A 7,536-nucleotide genomic window follows, 5' to 3' on the forward strand; every position below is an offset into this window, starting at 1 on the left:
CTATCTCCCCACTACAGGTGACCAGGTGGGGCCCTTCCCACCAAGAGAGTGCATCTCCTACACAGATAACCCAAGGCTGTCCTAGCCTCAGAGAGAAGTCCCGTTGACCAAATCAAACATCAGGCATAGCCTAGTGCCCGGATTTCTTGTCCTTATCTGTGCGTAGAGGTATAAGAGGTGTCACCAAAACAAACAAACAAACAAACAAAAACAGAACAAAACAAAACAAACAACAACAACAAAAACCCTGAGGAAAATTAACAAAGAAGGAACTGTGAACTTTCTATATTTCGTAACTAGTAAGACTGTCCCAGGATTTTATGATAATTTACTTAGTATCTACTTTAGGGATCTGCAGGAATAGATGTGTTAGGCCTGAGGTTGGCTAGCATGGTGGAATGCTTGGAGAAATGAACTCTGAGCCAATAAGCCTCTCAGGAAACAGAGAAATGTCCTGTAGTTTTTACCTGTTACTTGTACCTGGTTGTTAGAAAGACATATGCTTGAAGTATCTGAAAAAATTGGAAAGGTACAAATGAGATTAAGACCATAGTAAATAGTAAACAGGAGCTCCTTGAGAGCATGTAGAATATTTGTGGCCATCAAGGACAGCCATCATCCTTGTGAGAACCTGATGGCTAAGGAAGCATCCTCTTTCATTGAGAGTTCTGAAGTGTTCCCTGATCAGTACGGCATATTTATTTAAGTATGTCCTTATACCTTTGGCCTACATTAAAGGAACACACATGTTTTCCTTCTGTCTTTTTATGTCTTTTATCAATTTCATTTTTGTAATCATTGTGACAGTGCCCCAGAACCTCAGTTTACAAAATTATTCATTTCACATTACTGATTGGAAAAGATCTAGAAAAATGTGGAAGTTTTCTCAAGGTCCCTTTGATAAGAAAGTAAGAGAGGAAACTCTTCACAATGTAATCCCCTGTAAAACTTTCTAATGTTAGAAAGAATAAAATGAGATAATTCAAATTTATAACAGGCTGGGATTCTAGGCGTCAGATTCTGATGTCTACTTCACATCCTAGGGGAAGTGGATTCTTGGTTTCTCTCTCTCTCTCTCCCCCCTTTGGAAGAGAGCAAACTGAAATTTTCAATTAGGAAAGCTTGCAGAATTGCAAGTCCAAAAACTAGATGGAGGCTTATTTAATCACAAAGAACCTCAAAAGTGGGCCCTCTGTTACCAGGTTTAGAAAAGAGTGAGAAGTACAAAGCTAGATGTGTTACATTGTATCTTGTTTTACACTCAAAACTGTGGGGAGCTTGATATTTGTATACCATGTTCCATGAGGTTCTTGGGACTCAGGTCACATTCGATGAATTCATTCAGATGTCCCTGACTCCAAAGCAGGTACGCTTTTTAATGTACCATACTCTGCTTAAAAATATTCTAGCATATGATTATGGCAAAATAAATTAATAAGTCCTCCTTGATGTCTTCCTTTCTTTTACACCTGACATTCAAACCTTTAGGCTGTATCTACACATTTATATAGAGAGCCCAATCACCTCTCAATTTCTATTATGCTTCTGTAAACTATCAGCATCTCTTACCTGGATTATGCAATATCCTCCTAACTGGTCTCCCTGTGTCTCTCCTTGTCATATCATCTAGCTTGACACAGAAGCTTGAATGGACCTTTAAAAATGTCAGATCAAATCACTCTTTGCTCCCTACTTCATTCAAAATAAAAGGCCATTATAGTTCACCAAAAGTGATAAAGTACAGAACTCCAGGTTTCCGTCCCTCCACAAAAGCAACTAAGAAGCTGGCAAAAATTTTCAGAATCAACTTTTCAAGAACTCTGGAATCTAGTCATAAATACAACAACTAAGAGAAATGAATAAAAAAGAAGCTACTGCAATGCAGTAAGAGAGAGTAGTATAATTTTTTAAAATAGACTAGTTTTTAGAGCAATTTTAGAATTACGGCAAAATTGAGTGGAAAGTACAGAAAATTCCCTTATAACTCTTGTCTCCACATATACATAGCCTCCTTCGTTATCACTATCCTTCACCAGAGAGGTATGTTTGTTACAATCAATGAGCTTACATTGACACATCATTATCACCAAAGGTCCATAGTTTACATTAGGGTTCACTTTTGGTGTTGTATATTCGGAATTTGGACAAATATTCACTAGTATGATATCACACAGAATAGTTTCACTGCCCTAAAATACTCTGTATTCTGCCTACTCACACCTCCCTTTCCTATAACCCCTGGTGATCAATTATCTTTTTACAGTCTCCATAGTTTCACCTTTTCCAGAATATCACATAGTTAGAATCATACAATATGTAGCCTTTCAGATTGGCTTCGCTCACTTAGCAATTTACATTTAAGTTTCCTCCGTGTTTGACATCTGTATATTTTCCTTGATGATTTGTCTATTTAGATCTTTTGCCCATTTTTTAATCAGTTTATTCAGTTTCTTATTATTAAATTTTAAGAGTTCTTTGTATATTCTGCATAACAGTCTTTTATCTCACGTGTCTTTTGCAAATATTTTCTCCCAGTCTGTGGTTTGTCTTCTTATCCTCTTGACAGTGTCTTTTACAGAGCAGAAAATTTTAATTTCAATAAAGTTCAACTGAATAATTATGTCTTTCATGAATCATGTCTTTGGTGTTGAATCTAAAGAGTCATCACTAAACTCAAGGTCATCTAGATTTTCTCCTATTTCTCTTCTAAGAGATTTATAGCTTTGTATTTTACATTTAGATCTATGATCCATTTTGAGCTAATTTTTGTAAAGAGTGTGAGCATTGTGTCTATATATTTTTTTGCATATAGATGTCCAACTGTTCCAGCACAATTTGTTGAGAAGACTATCTTTTCTCCATCATATTGCCTTTGTTCTTTTGCAAAGATTAGTTGACTATATTTCTGTGGGTCTATTTCTGGGCTCACTATTTTGTTGCATTGTTCTATTTGTCTATTTTTTTTTTTACCACTACCACATAGCCTTGATTATCATATCTTTATAGTAAGTTTTGATGTCAGGTAGTGTCAGTTCTCTGACTTTGTTCTTCTTCAACATTGTGTTCAGTATTCTGGATCTTTTGCCTCTTTAAATAAATTTTAGAATAAGTTTGTCAATATCCAAAAAATTGGTGGATTTTTATTATAATTATGTCATATATTATGTCATCTATATATATATGTCATCTATATATATATATATATAGATCAAGTTGAAAAGAACTGACATCTTGGTAATACCAAGTTTCCTTATCCATAAACATGGACTATGTCTTCATTTATTTACTTCTTTGATTTCTTTCATCAGACCTTTTGTAATATTTTCATATAGAAATATATATGTAAAATATTTACATATGTGAATATATACATAAATATATACATGTTTTGTTCGATTTATACTTAAGGATTTTATTTTGGGGAGTGCTTATATAAATGGTTTGATGTTTTTAATTTTAAATTCCAACTGTTCATTTCTGGGACATAAGAAAGTGATTCCCTTTCACATATAAACTTTGTATCCTGCAACCTTGCTATCATAGCTTATTAGTTCCAGAAGTTTTTTGTTGGGGATTTTTAAAAATATTTAATTCTTTTGAATGTTCTACATAGACAATAATGTCAATATATGAGACATAGCAAAAGCAATTCTAAGAGGAAAGTTTATAGTGATAAACACCTCCATTAAGAAAAAAGAAAGATCTCCAATAAGCAACCTAACTTTACAATTCAAGAAATTAAGGAGAACAAATTACTCCCAAAGTTAGCAAAAGGAAGGAAATAAAAAAGATCAGAGCAGAAATAATGAAGTAGAGACTAGAAAAGCAATTGAACTAATCAATGAAACTCAGCTGGTTTTTTAAAAAGATAAAGAAAATTGACAAACCATTAGTTAGACTATATAAAAAAGAGAACATTCAAATAAATAACATAAGAAATGAAAGAAAAGACGTTATAACTAACACCACAGAAATATAAAATATCAGGAGACAACTATGAACAATAATACACCAACAAACTGGATAGCCTAAAAGAATTGGATAAATTTCTAAAAACATATAGACTACCAAGATTAAATCATGAAGATATAGAAAATCTAAACACACCAATATCAAGTAAAGGTATTGAATCAGTAATTAAAAATCTCCCAACAAGAAAAACCCAGGGCCAGACTTCACTGATGAATTCTACCAAACAGCTAAAAAGTAATGAAGACCAATTCTTCTCAAACTCTTCCAAAAGATAGAAGAGAAGATTTCTTATTCTGTCTATGATGCCAGACATACCCTGAATACATCAATTGATGCAGAAAAAGCATTTGACAAAAGTGAACACTCTCATATGACTTAAAACATATACCAACAAACTATAAGTATAAAGGAAATTCCTCAACATAATAAAGAGTGGTTGGGAGAAAACCATAGCTAACATTATATCCAATGGTGAAAGACTTAAAGCTTCCTTATTAAGATCAGAACTAGGACAGCGATGATTGCTTTTACTACTTCTGTTTAACATTGAACTGGAAGTTATAGCCAAAAATTAGGCAAGAAAAAGAAACATAAGATAGGGCCTGGAAGAAGGAATGGGACATGACTTCTTTGTGGGTCTGGGGTATCCTTTTGGGGTGATGAAAGTGTTTGGAACTAGGTAGAGGTAATGATGATGGTGATGATGATAACAATAATAATAATTCATTCATATTCAGACTCTAGCCAATGACTTGAAAGAAGTTTAGGAATGTGAAAAGAATGCCAGTAGGAGGTTGTAGTCCTAGAAAAAGAGGTTCCTGAATATGTGCTCTAGAATTCTGGGTAAAATTCATACCAGAAACCAAATGGAGGCAAAAACTCTCAAATGACTTTAGCCAGCAGAGCAAGGGGGTGTAGCAACCTTATGATTCAGTGAGATCAATGTCAGTGTGACTAACTCCAATTCCCATGTCTGGAGGGTTGGGGTTGCCTACACACTCCCTATCGTTTGCAGGTTCAGTTCAGAATCTGGGCAGGTCCCAGACTGCAAGTGGCAGGCATCAGTGACTCAGCCGCATGCCGCTGAAAAAGGCATGGGAACACACATAATTATAGGTCTGGAACTACAAAGCAGAATGAAGAATTGAGGTAATTACCAAAGATGTTTGGGAAGAACATCTTAACCCCCCACTTTCTTATCTGCCTACTTTGGAAAATTGTTTTACTTTTGCTTGAGTCTAGAGCAGTATTCTAAATTATGCTCTGTTCTGCTGCATTAATAGATGATAAAAGGGAAAGGGGTCCTCTGGAAATGCTGCCTTAAATAAAGTTAAGCAGGCTTTGTTACTGCAGGACTTCTGAGAGTTTTTATGTGCACTGACTATTTGAGAAAAGACTAGCATTTGCTCAAACCTAGTTGCCTATGAAAGTTTTGGTTTGTTTTGGTTTGGTTTGTTTTGGTTTGGTTTGGTTTGGTTTGGTTTGGGTGTGTGTGTGTGTGTGTGTGTGTGTGTTTGTGTGTGTGTGTCTGTTTTAGTAAAATGTCTTACCACGCCAGATTAATACTGCAAGGAACTCATTTTGGGAAATGCTAATTTAGATATTTTCTTCTTTTTGCTTTTTCGTAGCTAACGTCAGTGGGCCTTTCAGTTCCTGCTATATAATTGTTGAAAATAGTAGGTTACAAAGGAAAGTCCACCGAGTTTAGAATCCATGCATCCAGCAATGGGAGGCTTGAGTTAGATTCTAAACCTATCAGTCTATAAAGGGAAGACTTGTTCTGGCTGCTCTCAAAAGTTCTTTCTTTTAATCAATCCAAAATTCAAAGTCATTTGTAGTGTCAATATGAGATTTCCCTATTTCACATAACATCTGAAAATATTCTATACTCATCATTCTACCTAACTTTTCCAAAACCATTTAAAAAAATTTATTTCTTCTCTTCTTTGATTTGAGATGTCTCCTTGATCATGTATATTAAATTTCCTTATAAACTTTGGTCTATTTCTGGATTTTTCTATTTTCTTCCATTGTTTTGATGCCCCAGTACCACAGTATTTAATTATTGAGATATTTTAATTGGTTTTGCATATGATTTGACTACTTTAAAATGTTAGCAACATCCAGGGAATTAATAGGAATAGGAGATATACAAGTTCACTTGTATTACTTATGGCATAATTTGAATGTAAAAAAAAAAAATGTGTGTGCTGTTATCGCATTCAGATTCTGGAAGGATGAGTCAGCTGGGTGACTCTAGAATGCCATAGCTGCCCAGAAAGTTACTAAATAAAAACATAATATCGACGAAAATTTCACTGCACTGTCCACATCTCAGTAACATGGGGGAAACTAAGTCAGAAATCTGTCTCTTCATTATTCTTCTGGACTATGTAGCCAAGTTTTCATTACTATACTGCCCACCTGGAGTCATGACATGGCCAGCTCTGACTTTTGAAATTTACTGTTGGTTCTTTCTTTCAGGCTGTTTAACTGCTTGGGTTCTCCATCATCACTTTTAAATACCTATGCCCCAGGCAACTTATAAGTCCTGCTTAATGATCTAGGATAATCATATAAATTGGTTACAGAATTAAATACGCCTATTGGCTAATTTTTGTGCCCATCTTTGAATAATTAAGTTGTCTCTAACTAAAAGCAAAAGCCAAATTAATTGAAGACAAATATGGCATTGTTTATTCCAATAAACTGGAAGCATTCTGTAACAGACAGTGAGTATGAAATATATCCTCAGGAAAATAAATAAAATCTTGCTATTATTGCTATTATCCTCAGAAAAAACAAAACAAAACAAAATCTTTAATTTGTTCTTTGGAGGCTACAAATATTCTCATGTTATAAATTTTGCATTGAGCTTTTATTGTAAGCATTTAATAAAGAATATTTTCTTAAATTATATGACTGATACCAAAAGCAGGTGACATGGAGCTATTATTATTATTTTTTAAATTTCAAACAAACTTCACCATTTTTACCTAAAAAGAAGCCTTTCGTGTTCGCTGGCCTACAAGATTCTTTGGATAATTGCAGAAAGTTTTGGTAAACATTATGAAAGCCAATCACATTTATTCATCTTACATTTTGTTTCAGAAAATGTGGAAACAAGATATATGCTGCACATAAAAATGTTTGTTATTATCTCCAGATATTTATTTTAACTTCCACCTGGGAGAGATTCAGCTAGCCCTTTGTGATGTCTGCATCAAAATATGCAAACTGAAAATTGGTTGTTAAGGTTGGAGGAAAATGGAGCTGAGCCAAAAAATAAAAAATAGATAAAAATAAATACAGGAAGCAACTGCTTGATAAACTTGGCATGGCATCTTTCAAGAGTGAATGAAGTATTCACAAACTATATTAAAAAGAAGAGGGATATTTAAAATAACTCACACTCCACATCCTACGAATACAGACACAAATCTCAGAAGTAATTAAAATAAAGATATCAAAGGGAAGGGCAAATACCCCTGCAAACTCAGAATGGTAAAATACACACAGCCTGACCTCCGTTACCATTGAATCAAATAAGCTGTTAATTACAAA

The sequence above is a fragment of the Pteropus medius genome, unplaced genomic scaffold (assembly GCF_902729225.1).
Source record: "Pteropus medius unplaced genomic scaffold, Ma_sr-lr_union100, whole genome shotgun sequence".
Taxonomy (NCBI): Eukaryota; Metazoa; Chordata; class Mammalia; order Chiroptera; family Pteropodidae; genus Pteropus; species Pteropus medius.